The sequence below is a fragment of the Pinus tabuliformis genome, chromosome J (assembly GCF_031772625.1).
Source record: "Pinus tabuliformis cultivar Carrire ecotype Pingquan chromosome J, CPIR1, whole genome shotgun sequence".
NCBI lineage: Eukaryota > Viridiplantae > Streptophyta > Pinopsida > Pinales > Pinaceae > Pinus > Pinus tabuliformis.
Genome location: NC_142295.1, coordinates 339360862 through 339378135, shown reverse-complemented (window position 1 = coordinate 339378135; position 17274 = coordinate 339360862). Strand labels below are relative to the sequence as shown.

At 34.1% G+C, this 17274-nt stretch overlaps 1 long non-coding RNA gene and 1 pseudogene across 1 annotated transcript in view; one reads left to right on the top strand and one right to left on the bottom strand.

Moving 5' to 3' along the window:
• Positions 1-9201: 9201 nt before the first annotated feature.
• Positions 9202-17274, bottom strand: part of LOC149227122 (uncharacterized) — a 28264-nt gene continuing 20191 nt past the window's right edge. The window contains exon 4 of the long non-coding RNA XR_016247110.1: positions 9202-9533. This is a non-coding gene — a long non-coding RNA (uncharacterized LOC149227122). The remainder of the gene's footprint in view (positions 9534-17274) is intronic.
• Positions 15867-17015, top strand: LOC149227124 (probably inactive receptor-like protein kinase At2g46850; annotated as a pseudogene).

Below are 17274 nucleotides of genomic sequence, written 5' to 3'. Positions count from 1 at the left end.
CCATAAATAGAAGTCTAACATTGTAGATGTCTCCCCAAATTGACGTGTCCTTCCTTGTCACAAAGCACACCTCAAAATCAACCGTAATGCATGAATGCAATGACTCCTTTTGGCTCAACGCAGCAACATGAGGGCACTATCAATCTCCAAAAGCCAACCCAGACCTTTTGGGAGGCAGTAAATTTATAGGATGAGTGTGGTAGTTTAGGATTTACCATTTAAGGGTTGAGATCCACATATGATGGGAGGATGAGCTCAAGGGATAAGAGATAATGTCTCCAAGATAGGATCAGATAGGAATTTGAGCTTTCTATATGTAGTAAATAGTTAAAACTACCTTGGAAGCTTCTGGAAGAGGAAGCTTAGGAGATATTTTTTTATTTTTCCCGAATATTTAGAATCAGTGCACCTACATAAGGGAGTAACATGTGCTGACCAAAACTGGTGCTCAGTTATGGAACACGCACTAAGCACAGGTGGCCAAGCATGCAAGTAGCGTTGGGGCTAAAAACAATGTTTTTGAGCTAATTGTCTCAAAAATTATGCTTAGGGCTTTGTGAAGGAGTTATGACAAAGTGTTCGAGGATATTGATTGATCCAGTTTGCAGGCCTATTGAGCAGATGTGATAAAATGGCCTGTAACACATTAAGTAGGTAAAGTGTGTACTCAATAATGTAAGAATCTAATGTGACCTTGTTAGAAAAGGTCCCCTAAGCATTCAAATTGTGTATTCAATAATATAATGTGGCATATTGAACTAAGGCACACTATGTAGTTGGAATTAAATAATGTAATATGTATTAATCATAGTTAGGGATTGCTAGAAATATTTCACATGATATTGGAACTCTATTATTTTCAAGTTTAATCCCTCAAAATGGTGTTGTGAGCATTATTATCAATTTCACTATCAATATTAGGATTTCTCTTTCACGGGCTTAATTATAATTATTCCTTTCTTGTTAGTTATTGTGGATGTTATCACTTTTATATTATTCATTTCCATATTAAGAATAGTGTAAATTTTCAACTCTTTTAATTACTATTGGGCTTTTGCATCCATGGCAATGTAAAAATGCATTGAAAATGAAGGTAGGTCACTTTACAAAACAAGAATTACTATCTAAGTGAGTGATTTGAGCACTATAAAAACTTGGACGTATTGTGAATGATCGACATAAGTGAGAACAATGGTGTTTCATAGTGGTTAATAATATGCTATTTGACCTAAAAGGGAAATTTCAATAGGAATTGTGTATTGATGAATGCATGATGAAAACCATTTTATAAGAAAATTCAATCTAAATAAGATCTATATTTACTTCTACCTTTAGAGTTAAAACCAACCTAACCAATAAGGTCATTACAACTTTTATTTCTTTATAAAATGAGGAATACTAGTTGCACCGAGAGGTGCTCTACAACCCAGTATAAGGGAGACGTGTAGGTGTAATGTAAGAAAAATTGTCAACATTTAAAAATGTCGGCTCAATTAGAGATGAAAAAAAAGTTAAAAGTAATATATAGCCCAGTATCGAGGATGAGGGTAAACATTTAAATGTAGGATAATTCATAACCAACCTAGATCCATTTTAACTATGAATCTACCAAGTGCAGAGAGAGATCCAATCTCTTGAGATACAAACTTCTTTTAATGTGAAAAAAAAAAAATTGATCCCTTTCGATGCTTGGTAGATCCGGAGTTAAGATAGATCTAGGCTGGTTTATTATTTTTTAACGGTTAGTACAATTTAATTAGTATCTTAAACTTAATTCAATATAGTATACACAAAATATTTTTTTGGTCGGAAAATGGCAATACAATATCTAGTATGTTTGTGGCTTCTTGTTGTGTAAAATACACTTTTGAATGCATAAATGGATTTTGCACCTTGAAAAACCCATGAGGCACTTGATCTTTGCAAATTAAACACATGATTTTTTAAAAATTGTATAGGATTTTGAATAGAATTGACCCAAAAAAAAACTTCTAATAGAACTGTTTCATATATTACTTAGAGTACCCGAACTTAATTCATAATCTTGATAAAAAAATGTTATAACCTTCAATTACTAATCCATTTATAAATTATTGTGTTTAATTCTCGATTTATTTATTTATGACATTTTCATATATATTATTTACAATAATTATTGTTCATTTCTCATATATAGATATTTTCATTTTTTAACTCATTAATCTATATAGTTATATTTCATATTAATTATTTTAATGGACCATGAACACAATTTCTATAATAAATATAGTAACATTAAGTCATTAATTTTGTATTTATATTTTATATTAATTGTTTTAATGTACCACACGCATAATTTGTATAATAAATGTACTACTATATTAAATTTTGATAGTCAAATTTAACTACCCTACATTAATCTGAATTATTTTTTATTAATCTTAATTGATTTTAAAAATATCACTAAATTATTAATTTTTCAAATTTCTATTAAAATAAATATTATATATAAATATCACTTCAGTTATATTCATTTTTAGGCACTAGATTTGTTTGTGTTAAAGTAGCTTTTGAGAAAAGTATTATTGCCCATGGTTTGGTTATAACTCTTAGTTTTGTACTTTATATTTATTTAATATATTATTTTAGACCATGGTTTTGTACTTATATTTATCCAATTATTTTGTTTGTTAAATTTTCTTTTATAATATATCATTTAACATATAAGTTTTTTTTTTCTATATATGTTTTTCCGGACATTTAAAACTATTGACAAACCTTTTTACATTACACTTACACATCTACTCTATACCAGGTTGTAGAGCGCCTCTCGCAATAAAAAGTTAAAAGTAATATAATGCCCACATATGAGTGTAAACATTTAAATGTTGTCTCAATTAATAATAAAAAGTTAAAAGTAATATAGAGCCTATTATCGAGATGAGTGTAAGTATTTAAATGTTGGCTCAATTAATAATAAAAAGTCAAAAATAATAAAAATTGTACAATATAATTTGCTATATTTTAATTTTTTTATTTATTAATAAAATTGCGAACACTTTTTTAGATAAAAGAAAATCATAATGTAAATATCATATTAAAAAATATAACATATAACTAGTAATTATAAATTAAAATCCATTTTACCTTATAAATTAAACTAATGATTCCAAAACCATATTTAAATTTAATTAATAAACACATAAAAACTTAATACTTACAATATGAAAAGATTTGTAACCATGAATATTCACCCCCACTTTACCGTGGATATTATTAACCTGGAAATAGGCCTTGTTACAATACCATGGCTTATCAATACCACATGCCTAGAAACCATAAATTATTTCACAATCAAAATATTTTATAGCAATATGATAAGATTCTTAGCCATGGATATTCACCCCCACATTACCATGGATATTATTAACTTGTAAATAGGTTTTGTTACAATAACATGGGCCAATATCATGGCTTATCAATACCACCTGCCCAAAAACCCTAACTTAATTCACAATCAAAATAATTTATAAATATTTAACCTTTTTTTTTAATTTAGGCTTTTTTGATCCATAATATGTTTGACAAAAAACCTTTTGGTAAAAATCACATAGGAGAAAATCTCGTGCGTTTCGAACCAACTAGTGTGGTTCACCTTCCAGACAAGATGAGGAACTTGATCTAGACATCGAAATAAATAGATGTAGAGAAACACTAACTAGCAATTAGATTAGACCGACTAGTTTGACTCAAGAACAGTTAATAATATGAGTCCCTACATCTTTTTAGGAACACTAGATCAGATTTCATCTTCGAGATCTACAAACGTGCCCTCTCGAAATGATGAACTTTAATTGTAGTGACCCTACTGTCCAAGGATGTAATTTTTGAATTCAGGCTTCTCCGATCCATAATATGTTTGACAAAAAAATATTTCAATAAAAATCACATAGGAGAAAATCTCATCGACGTGTTTCAAACCAACTAGTGTGGTTCATCTTCAGGACAAGATGAGGAACCCGATCTAGGCATCGAAATAAATAGATGTAGAGAAAACCTACTTAGTTGTTTTATTGAAATATTTTTTTTCAAACATATTATGGATCACAGAACCCTGAATTCAAAAATTACATCCCTGCACAGTAGGGCCATTGTGATTGTTGGGGCAATTATATGAATGATATATCTCCACAATATTAAATTTTCAACCAGGGAGTCGTAAACAGTAGAGCTGATACATTATATGTGCCGATAATATGTAAGTTCCTATGTCAGATGAGTATAGCCTAGATAAAAACCAATACTAACTTCCTCACACAATTTGAAAGCGAAACTCAAAAATAAAATCTTAATAAGAAATGTAATCTAATGGTTCTTGCTCAGGTAACAAGTCTATCCATTTACAGTCTCATGAAATGAAAATATGGATTCAACTCTGTTTTCCTGTAGCAGTTGATCTCAAACACTACAATAGAATCAATTCACTCCATTCAAGCATTAAACAAAGCAACTGGGACTAGTCCTGAAAGAAATTGTGCATTCTAGTACAGGAAATGTATGACAAGAGTCTTAACTAATAGCACATGTAGGTGAATGGTGAGATCTTTGATCTTTGCTTCCCTGTTCATTAAAATAACAATCAACAAATAAATGTGCAGGTTAAGAAATAAAGTTTTCATTCATAAAACTAATAAATTGTCACTCAGAAATTACTTACATAAAACAAGACTAGAATTGCATCAAACTCTAAAACACTTCTAAACCATATAATAACTAGAATAAGAACTTGCCTTGATGGCTTCGATGGGCCCTTTCCAAGCTACCAAGGAAAGCTTGAAGACTTACAGAACTAAGAAATTAATTAACACATCGAATTCATCAATTGCTACTCATATTATTGATTTCAAAGAAATATTACAAAATCAAGTCTCTAGCATAACAGTAAAGTTAAAATGCTATTTCTCTATATTTCTCTAATCTCTCTCTAATCTCCAATCTCTAAATATCGTCTACAAGCCTTCTCTTATAGATAAATGGCATTACATAAAGGCTTAATAAAATAGTACCAAATCATACCAAATATTACAGTTTAGCTCTTTTACATATTCAACATCATCCTCATCACACGCACTGCATGAGGAGGAAGCATATCTCGATTTGTTGTAATAAAATGATGTTTTTGATCAACAATTTCCTTGGCCTCATCGAAGACAATTTTCTCAACCATCGAACCTGGAAAGTAGGGTCTGGTACTGGAATAATATAGTCAATGCAGGAACACAGGTACCAAAATCATGCAGGTGCTGGAACATGGGTACCAGAATTACACGTGTTGTTGTTAGTGCTAGATGGGTGCACGAGTATGGTGAACACAGGTACACGGTGGATAAAAGCACGGGCATCTAATCAGTAAATACACGGGTACCGTATGAGAACCCGAGTACCAGATTTCTAATGTTCGTACCAGACGAGTAAGAGCACGGGTACCAGATTGTTGCACTGGTACCAGATGGATAGGAGCACGAGTACCAGATCACTGCACTAGTACTGGATGAGCAGGAGCACATCTATGTGAGCCAATCCAATTAATCAGAGAGTATAAGAAATCAAATAATTCTATTTCTACTACAATAAAACATAAAAATCAAGCTTTAAATATAAATTACCTCATATATACACAAGGATGCTAAAAGTCATGTTTTTGAAGGTAAGGAAGTGGTGAGTAGGTTTCGAGGTAAATTTGGTAAAAAATAGAGGACAATATGGGGTATGAAAGGCATAAAAAATGGGAATCAACATTCCCCCATGCCTTAGTCATTCCATGTCCTCATGCAAAAAAAAGTATTAAACCATTCTTCAAAATTTCAAAAATGGAGCCTTCTTACAACTCCTTGTTAATATTTACACCCTTGAAGTATTTCTCCCCTGCACTCGATAATCTTGTAGCTTCCTCTATAGTAGCTTATGTGATCTCTAACTGCAGACCTCCTAGTTGAAAATATTCACCATCATAACTTTGAGTGAAGGCGTGAGAAATGCCCTCATGGTATCCTTTAAACTTCTCCAAAAATGGAATCCAACCATCTAAGTGCTCGAATTTTTCTCTGCACAACTAATATTCATTTGTTTCTTGATAAAACTGGAACATTTTTTCGTGCATATCTACCTCCACACCAGATTTAAGCCCGAGTCTTAAAAAATTCTTAGGGATAAATCGTAAAGAGGGTTGAGTATCGGAAGTAGTAGGGTAACAGAAATAACAGAGTACTGGAAGGGGTGAAGTACCGGAAATAGCAGAGTACTAGAACTAGCAGAGTACTGGAACTGACGCTAGATGGAGGAGTGGAATGAAAGGGCAAATGGTTATGAAAGATAGAAATAATGCTCATCTGGATGGTGAAGCAATCCAGAGGAGCATTTATAATTCGAAAGGGAATGGCAACGATCACACTGTTTCCAAAATTACTAGGCGAGATCATATGGGATGATGGCGATACGTTGTATGTGAAGCTGATTTAGAAATCATTCTCGTTGATGATATCGCACTTCATGCAAATAAATTTTTAAACATGATGAATAGAATGTGGTCGAGTACAATAGTACGAGACAGTCCATATCAATGTTCTGGTAATCATTCATTGCCATCATTCAACTTTATGGTTATGAAATGGTGGTAACATCATTGTTTAAACAACCCACAGAGGCTCGATTTTAGAATTCATTTTCTCATATTATGATTGGCATTCATCCAATCACACCCATAATTATCCCACTTAATCATATTAAAAAGGATTTTTTCTTGGAACAACCAGGGAATGAAGGTAAGTACTTTAGGATTAGGATAGGGGCTTAACAAGTGATGGTAATAAAATTTCATGAGGGTAATTATATATTCATCACATGACTAATATGAATCTTAATAGCAGAAAATAAAATATTGATCTCATTCCTCCGTTACTGTACCACAGACAAATATTTTCAGTACCGTATGAAAATTGTTTTGCAGTACTAGATGCACACATGAAACTCCTTTCTAGTACTAGATGAACATAGTTTTTCAGTACCGAATGCATTCAAGAAACTTCTTTCCAATACCGGATGAAATTTTAATAAGATGCCCTGATGCATAGTCTTCAAATTGGAATCCTCTAGGCTGCTCCTTGTAACATGTCGTAAAGGTCAAGATGGAGTAGTTGCTGAGTGATACTGATGTTGCATCTGAATTTGTTCTACTAGAAAAACTACAAACAACGCACTAGTACAGGAATTTTGAAATTGCAGTGGAAGTGTCAAAAAATGAGGAAAAGTAAGGCTGAAGATCCTAAATGATCTAGAATAGTCGAAGTTGATGAGTGCCAATCTGATATGCTGAAGGAAGCTAAAGAAAGCGAAATGAAGATGTTAAAAACAATTCCAACAACCACTCCCCCATGTCTGAGGGTTTTCATATTCTCATGCAAGAAAGGTAAGGTATTGAAGAAGTGAGGAGGGTTGTGTAGATGACTCAATACAAAGGACCCTTAAAAACAAAACGATGGAGCTAATGAGATAAATATTGAACAAAAATAATTCAACTCAGATTTATTAAAATGATACTAAATTAACACCAAGCATAAAAGAAATTTCAAATCACTCATTACATAAGATTTCATCAATCTTTAACAGTTTTATGCTCAAGCAAAGAAACCTTTTATAAATTTAAAGGGCTCTCCTTCGTTGTAGGTAGGAGGATTTTTATGATGATGCCAAATGATGAACCAGTCAAAAATTAGTTATTACTAACCAAACCCCAAAGCCTTATAGTCATCCAAGTATTACAGATAAGCTTTGCAGTTGAGCTTTATTAGTTCTTTGTAATCATAGGTCCCACTTCTAAGATAATTATATCTTAGATATAGTATGAAAAACTAATGATCACTACAAGAAAAAATGACATTGGTGAGGGGCGAAAAATGTCACCATAAGCTCATTGGTGACGGTCAAAAGAGTCTTTGTCACCAAAAATTGAACGTCACCAAAGGTGGCGTCGCCAAAAATATAGGTGTTGTGGTGACATTCAAAGTCTATCACCAATAATGATTTATAATGATGGATAGCGACCGTCACCGTTTCATATGAGCAATGGTGACAAACCATAGCCTCAGTCACCAAAAACTAAATGTCACCAAAGGTGGCATCGCTAAAAGTATAGGCGTTATGGTGACATTCGAGGTCCGTCACGAATATTGATTATAATGACGGATAGTGACCGTCACCATTTCATATGAACTACAACGATTTATTATGATGGATCTTTCATGGCTGTCACTATTTGTGCATATATATGGTGACGTTCATTGACCGTCACCAAACGTCGCATTGCCAAAAGTATAGGTGTTGTGGTGACATTCAAGGTCCGTCACGAATAATGACTATAATGACGGACAATGACCATCACCATTTCATATCAACAATAACGATTTATGGTTATGGACCTTTCATGGTCGTCACTACTGATGCGTATATGGTGGCGTTTGTTGACCGTCACCATTTCATATTTTGGTGAGGGTCGAAAAATGTCACCATAAGCTCATTAGTGATGGGCAAAAGAGCCTCCGTCACCAAAAATTGATCGTCGTCATTCCATATGGATATCAGGGCACGATGGAATCGAACCACCAACCTCTTGCTTGTAAAGCAGATGCTCTTCCATTGAGCTAGCACCCTTTAAAGAATTAGACTTTTAAAAATTAGACCTTAAAACTTCATAAATTGTAAATTCTACAACTTTCAATAAATTAAAGTCTCATAAATATTTTACTAAACAAGCAAAGAAGCATCGAAATTGCAGGTCCCTACCTAATGGTTATGGAAGTTATGAAATGTAGATGGAAGGAAAAATAGTTACGTATAAGAGAATCAATATGTGAAGTTGAATACTCAATTAGAAGTGAAACTCTGAAGACATTTATAACCTATAAATGATTATAACTAGCAAATTCACCAAATATTTCAAAGGAAATGTCATAAGTGGATAGCATATGGAAGAAGAGCATTGATGAAGACTGATGCAATATGTTATAGGTTGAGTGAAATAAAAATCTCAATGTTGTTGTTGTTGGGTGTTTAGATATCTGAATGATATCTAAACTTATGTGCAAATGTAACATGGATTTCCAGAAACCATGAACGATATATATATATATATATATATATATATATATATATATATATTCCCCCTTCACATAAACCAACATGCAATTTAGAATTTCACAAGTCCGCACTCAAAACACAACAACAACCAACAAATAAAAAAATTAACTTGGACAGAAAGCAATAGCTTCATCTTCATTCCTGAGCTACTTCTGTTTATTTGAATTCGACTTGTGACATTCTTTATCTAACAAGGAATCAAAATCATCACTAGTATTAAATTCATCCAACACAGACTTTGGAGATCCCACTAACATCTGCATTTTTGTTGCCATGCCTGAAAACCATGGAGATCCATGTCAATAGTAGAATAAGATGTGTGCCTGCTACTCGAGAACACGTTCCTTATTAACCATTGTTATCTGACAGAAACCAAAGAGACAACACAATATCAGCGTACACAAAATCCCCTATCAAAATATAATCATAACTTAGCTAAGAAGTCTAAAAGATGTTCTTAATTAATAAACTTTATATTTGGAAATTATGTTTCTTTAGATTTAAAAAAGACTACATTGTACAACACTTCTGTCAATTTATCCAGGAAATTATATCATAGCATATGTCACGCGGTAGCAATCTACAGTACCTAAAGTAAAAAGAAAAATTTTCTCAAGAAAATAGATTTAGAAAAGAGCTTTGAAAACTATATGTTTGTCATCAAAGCTTTAATTAGTTTAACAACAAACTAGTTGGAGTTTGAAAATCAAAATCATTCGTAGGAAACGAACAGGACAATGGCCAAAGTCACTATTCGTACAATTAAAGCTAGAGTCACTATTGCCATTGTAGATAACTGAAATTTGGGAAGTGGTCTAACAATTAGAGCTTATTTGCAGGGAAGACTCATCAATACCATCATTTTTTTTCCAAGGTTTGTTGTGTCTCTAGATCCAGATCAGATAGCTTTCTATTCTCAAGTTCTACTTTTCAAGTATTGATTTCTGGCTCACCCTTTAAAACACAATTCTACCACTCCATTTGACTTTGTTTTGTCAAGAGAATTGGCAAGACCTTCCCATCCTTTGTTTTACATCAATCAATAACCATCCATCAATGATATAAAGAATAACAGATACACAACAAAGGCCAAAGATGTGCTTGTTGTATACCTATGTTCTATGACTCATCTGACCTTACTAGTGCAAAAATCTCACCCTGAAAAAATAACATCCACGTGGAATTTACGAAAAAAATTAAATCAAACTCCAAGTAAACCAATTAAAATATGAACATCCTTTTAATCAATAAAATCTGTGACTTAAAATAAAAGTGGCCTAAAATTGAATGTTATATCAACCATGTCAAGTAACTAACATCGAGTGAGAAATACAGGCCATGCATATTGGATTAGTGAAATAATTGATCTGATAAAGCTCAAAATCAAACAGATGACTTACAGCTAAAAAATGAAAATAAATGACTTACAACTAAGACATGAGGTTGCCCCTTCAACCATTTCGTTAAATGACTCTTCTTTATGTCACGGACCATTAAACTTTTTCTGATATCAGGTGGAAGTGGTATTGTAACATTAACCACTAATAGAGTCTGTGTCCACGACTACTTCTCAAGATCCACTCCATTACCATCATTTGGGGCTAGATAAGATACATGCAAAAGCCATCAACATGGAAATGAAATCTACATCATTGTAAAAAAATGAGAGGAAAAAAAAATCCACAAATTGAAACAGATTGTAGGATAACTCATTCCTGCAACATGATTATCTTGTCATGAACAATAAAAAAAGAGATCAAGAGAAATGTAATTTTTGCCACATTTTGACAATCATTTCCTTTTTCATATTCTATAAGCAATTGATGAAAAAAGTCCGCTAAAGCTTGTCAACATCAGAATTATAGTAAAACATAAATGAACCGCTCCAACACATATATAATCCTAAACATAAGTATCTATACATATAAGTATTTATTGAGGACATTGTATTTTGTGAAAATATGGAAGTCAAATCTTTGAATTAACACAATTTATGGTACCATTGCCTTACGAAGTCCATTTAGAAATTTCTTCAAAGTTCAAAGTTCAAACAATTAACATGTGGCCTAAAAAAGCTTAGATTTGAAAATGAGATAACCCAAAGATGTAGAGCATATATCTCACATTTATATATCCTAATTTCCAGACATTGAAATGACACTTTTTAGCATACTATTGTGAATTCAACCTAAAATGCTAGAAAAAAAATATTGATGTTTATTTTTGTTAAAAATGGAAACTAGGGCCAAATTCCACTTTGAACAACTCCTTTGGGGCTAGATAAATGTGGCATAGAATTCCTCTTTTCGAGAGGACCAAAATCGATCTAAAGATCATCAAATTTGGATAAGTAGAAGTAGAATTTTGAATTTATGTTTCTCTCATGTAAATTATTTAGGTCGGCCTCAACTATATGTCGGTAAAGAGATCAAAAGTCGCATCCCCTCAACCCCACTGAATTGTATATGTAGAGGATCATTCCCTCTCATTTGGGACACATCAATCAAAATAAAAAGATATCTTTGTGGCAGCGAAGATTAAGGAGGATAAATTCACTACAACAGGTCAAAGGGGCCCAGCAAACAACCACATAAGAAGGTACACTTATACGTAACATAAGTTTCATTTAGATTAAGGTGCATGAAACACTTTCAAGCTAAACAAACTTCAACGGGTAATCTCACAGGTGACATACTACAATTTGACAATTAGTAGTCGGCATTGTTTCTTCAAGTCCATAACTAAATGATTAATCATTCAGAATTGGTTAAGGTGCAAAACTTACAAATTCACTTTAAGGACACTTGTTCCATTTAAAGAGTCATAAAAGATAAATTTAAATTTAAGATGTCACCAGCCAGAAAAAGTATTAAGCGCTTAATAATCCAACAATTGTAACACTTTCAAGACCTTTCAAATATTCATAACGATGACAATCATGAATCATTGGGATAATGAATTTAATTATATTATAATCTTAGTTGTGCACATTATCTTTTGGATGTATATAGAGCTTTACAAGTTGAGTCAGTTTATTAGCGACAAACCAGTTTCATGAACATTTAGAAAATGAAAATGAAGATAGAAATGAATGAAAGAAGATATCTACCTTGCAGGATAGTTTAGAAACCAAAGCACAAAATTATAGAATTTGGACATAGCGTTAACCACACTTTTGGGACTTTAGCTTCCCAAATAATTCACTTTCTTGTCGTCGACACCCTCTACAATGAGGGAAACTTTAATAACTATCAAGGTTTAGAGTTAGAAATATTATGTGAAAGTTCCTATAGATGGAGATCTTTCTCCCTTATTTCAATCACTGGGTAAAACTGCAAGTCACACATCAAAAAAGATCTATGTTACTAATGTGAGTATTTATTCCTTTAGGTATCATGAAGTCTATGGGTGCTACACACCCACACACACACATATATATGTGTGTGTGTGTAATTAAGCCTATAGGCAGCATGTAAGCCTTTCAATGCTCTTTGCACCAGATGTATTCTTACAATGGTCAATGGCTCATAGGTAAAACCATTGGATAACAAAAATCAATGTTGGATAAAGCGAATAAAAATACCAACTGCGGAACTGAAGATAACAACGCCCAAAAGTTTGCTACCATATCTGCATTTTCTGGCAGACCTCAGGATATACAGTAGTTGCAACTATTTTCATATCATAGTTAGGGTAGAAAGAAACAAGGATAAATTACAAGTGGCCATCATTGATTGCATTAGAATGTTGATATGATTATGAACACATAGTGATAATGGTTGTAAGATGACAAGAAATAATGCATATCTAACTCACAAACTGTACCTGTGTATGCTTCAAGAATGAACTCATAGGCTTGTAATTGAACTCTTACAACCATCAAATTAATTCATGCACTATCAAGCAATATCATCAGTGATATATTGCCTTATAAAAGATTATGCCTCATACCTTGAATTCGACCTAGAGTTTAATGCACATTTCAATCATAAGAAGTACTAATCTTAGATAAAATGGGCAACTAAGTTAGGGACTAAGCTTCTCCACCCAGCCATAGATTGGGTAGCACTGTGGTATTTCTCGCTGCCCAATTAGCCCCGAGCTAGATTCCAGGGCATAAGGAGGTTTCTCAAGAATGAAAACAACCAGGAATCCAAAAAAATATCTCCACCCCGAGCTGTCAAGGGGAAATGTTGAAGATGCAGCTAAACTGATCGAAAAAATGCTTGATTAGGATTTTGTGTCTTGGAATGCAATCATTTTAGCTTTTGCCAGCAAGGCCACAATAAGGAGACTCTGAAGCTTTACTTTTAGATGAAGCTTGCAAGTTTAAGGCCAGACCAATTTACATTGACAAGTGGTCTAAATCCATGTGCCAACTTGATGTGTCCGTAGTGTGGTGTGCAAGTTCAAGAAAAGGTAATCAACGTGGGATTTGAATCAAATGCCTTTCGAGAGCTTGCTCTTATTGAAATGTATGTTAAGTGTGATAGAAAGGAGGATGCAATCCAAGTGTTTGATCACATTTGCGTGCCTAATGTTTTCACATGGAATTCTTTGGTTGTTGGATATGCCCGATGCAGTAGGTTAGAGCGTGCAAGGTAATTGTTTGATATGATTCCTGAGAGGGATTTGGTCTCTTGGAGTACATTGATTGGGATCTACACCCAACATGGGTATAGTGAGGAATCCCTCCAACAGCTTCGTGAAATGCATAGGTCTAGCATGAGGCTGAATTATATTACCTTCAATAGTGCCCTCAATGCTTTTTACCTTACACTCAATCGAGCAAGGAAGACATCTACATGGCTTGATAATCATAAGTGAACTTGAATTGGATGTCTTTTTCGGGAGTTCCATTGCAGACATGTATACTAAATGTGTTGGAGTATAGATGATGCACACCTTCTATTTGATAAAATGGTTATGTGAGATGTCATTTCATGGACATCAATCATTACAAGTTTGGCACCTTAGAGAGTGCACACCAATTATTTGATACAATGCCTACAAGGAATGTAGTTTCTTGGAATGCAATGATGGCAACATATGCCTAGGTTGGGTATGGTGAGAAAACCCTACATATTTTTAGAGAAATGTTTTTGGCAAGAATGAAGACAGATTGGGTCACCTTTGTTAGTGTTTTAAGTTCATGTGCCCATTTAGCAACTTTGAAGTAGGGCAGGAAAGTCAATGTACACACTATCAGAAGTGAACTCAAGTCAAAATGGGAAGCCACCTGACTTGAAGACTACCATGCACATCGAACTGGTGGGCCATGCAATCTGGCAAAAGCTAGCTGGTGTGGGGTTTGAACCTGCAACCTGCCAATGACAACACCCGCATATGAGTTTGCAACGGAAGTGGTATTCCTAGTGAGAGATTAGAGTTTGCAAGGGAAGTGTTTGTTAAAATTCCACTAAGAATATGCGTTGAGGCAGTACAAATGGTCTCCCTCTAAAGTTTTCTCCCCAAGTTTAACAAAGGGTGGATCAGTTGCACAAGTAGCACCAAATGCCTCTATATTCAGACATTCAATTTTATTTCAAACTGCTCAAAGCTCAAACATAGCTCTGTTCTTATTAAATATCCACTTAAGAGGTCATACGATTGTCGCGTCTTATCAATTTACAATTTGGCACATAGCAGTCGCCAGGAATGTTTACGAAGATCCAAAATCATTGTAGTCTCTTCCAGCTTTTTCAAAGAAAACTTTCACCAAGTTGGTAATATTTCTATATCGACCAAAATTAAGACCCCCTCTTTGGGTCTATAATGTATTTTTTTATTGGAATGGTTCATGGCTATTGTCAAAGCATTGCAAGATTTGGCAGATTGGTAAAAATTTGTGCAAAATAAATGTTTTATTGCACTAATTACAGAGATATGGACTTGAATTCCATTTGCCTCATTGTAACTACTTCCTGGTTTTGGTGCAAACAAACATATTATTAGAGTGGCACTTAAATTCTGGCACTCGTATCAAAGTGGTGGTTCCCTGATATTTTATATCGTGAATGCGTGACTGAAATATAGGACTCTTGGCCCGCATGCAAAAATATTTCATTTCAAGGATTTGGTGATATACCCAATGTGTATATTGTAGACTAGGATGTATACGCAGTAGCTGTCGGGATTCGACAATGAAGCACTAGTCATGTCTTCATGACCCAAATGCAAGAAGTTTGAACCCACATGTCCAAAATGCCATTTTTGGTATTTGGATAGATATGTAGTGTGTATATGTAGTAGGCTGAGCAAATATATATGACATATACTCGGTGGTTGTGGACATACAATGAAGTACTAATCAAGCACACTATGAAAGACAGACTACTACAGTGTCTAAGCAATTATTCAACCTCTTGTCTTGTCGAGAACCAAGAAAAAAAAAGTATGAACAAAGAAATTGAATGCATATATATTTTGAGCCATGATTGTCCTACTTTGGGTTGATTTGATATGGACCATTGTAGACTTTGCAATCGAATGAAGTAGCGAAGCTGAAAGGAGAAGTTTAGAGTAGGTAATGAGCATAAGATGAATGCTACCATCATATTAGGTGCTAAATCTTCCCATAGCAGGCTTCAAAACCAAGAGGATATACAAAACATACATGGGTATTTGCTTTGTTATTCTAGGAAGTTTATATTGTCTTAGCATGCCTTAAAATGATGTGGTAACTTTCAAGACAAATGAGTATTAGCCTTTCCTATGTTGTTATTCTAGCCTTTTTGGGTTCATGGCTACCTCAGGTCTTCTCGATTAGAGTGTTTTCTAACATAGTCCAGGGCACAGGGAAATGCAGTGAAAGCTGCGAGAAAGCCTCAATTCCATATCCTTTCTATATCAATTCAAGGCATTGTCAGCTGGATGGATTCAAATTGCAATGCTATAACAACACTGTAAGGATTTAAGTGAACAACCTTTACTATAAGTTTCTCATCAGATGGGATCATCATCAATCCTCTCCAATCTTCCTATCCTAAAAAACTCAAGGGCTTCAGTGTCAAAGGCATGAAGAATTATGCAATTTCTGTCAGCAACTTTCTCCAGTTATCTGACTGCAAGAACACTCCAGATTGTCTGCTGAAGTGCAATATTCCTTATATGCAGAGCTGCAATGAGCAATGCATGTTTGATAGGACATTTTGCTATCCCCTTCTGAATGAGACAATATGGCACCATGGAGATGATGACTTTGCTCACTTCTCCTAGTTGCAGTGCCAGAGTTTCATTAGTTGGATACTCACACCCATATTGACCCGTTTGGATGCAAAGTGTGGGCTAAGTGGGAATTAGGTGTTATGGGCACTTTTTGATGATGTTCACTATGACCCCAATGTGGTCTATCAACATGCAATAGATGTAACTGACAATGTGAGGTGTGCTTCTAAAGATGGCTATCAAGGAGATGAGTTCTGTCAAGGCACTGGATACATAAGAGTATGCAAAAAGCATGGTGAGAAGGCACATGATAAGGATTGTCGAAGAGATCACAATGCAACAAAGAGAATAGTCCTTGCAGCTAGGCTTATGGCTTCGACAACACTTGTGGCAACAAGTCTTATTGCACTTGCTTTACACAGACAACATAAATAATCTAGTTTTTGAATTAGACAGTCTAGGGAGGAAGCCAACTTACAAGCCTTCTACCTATGCACTCTGAAGAATTCAAACTTGATCTATTCTCTTATAAGATGTTGGAGAAGGCCACTAAAATCTTTGCTACTACAAAAAAAAGTGTGGACATAGTGCTTGTGGGACTATATATGCTGGGAGGCTTACTGATGGTCACCTTGTTGCTATAAAAGGGATCCATTTTGGGAGTTCTCATGGAGTAGATCAACTATTAAATGAAATTAATATCTTCTCAACAGTGAAAAAAAATAAAACTTAATACAAATTCTTGGTTTTGTTTATTAACTGGATTTGTCTCTACTTGAACTGAGGGTTTATATATACTAATGTTGATGAGGCGATGATATAATTTCCTACATTGTTTACCTTGTTGTTAAAGTATGTTAGAATTTTGGAACCAAGTCAGTAAGAAGCAGAGTTCATCTCTGTTCTACCTGTGATTATCATATCAGGTTGAGTACT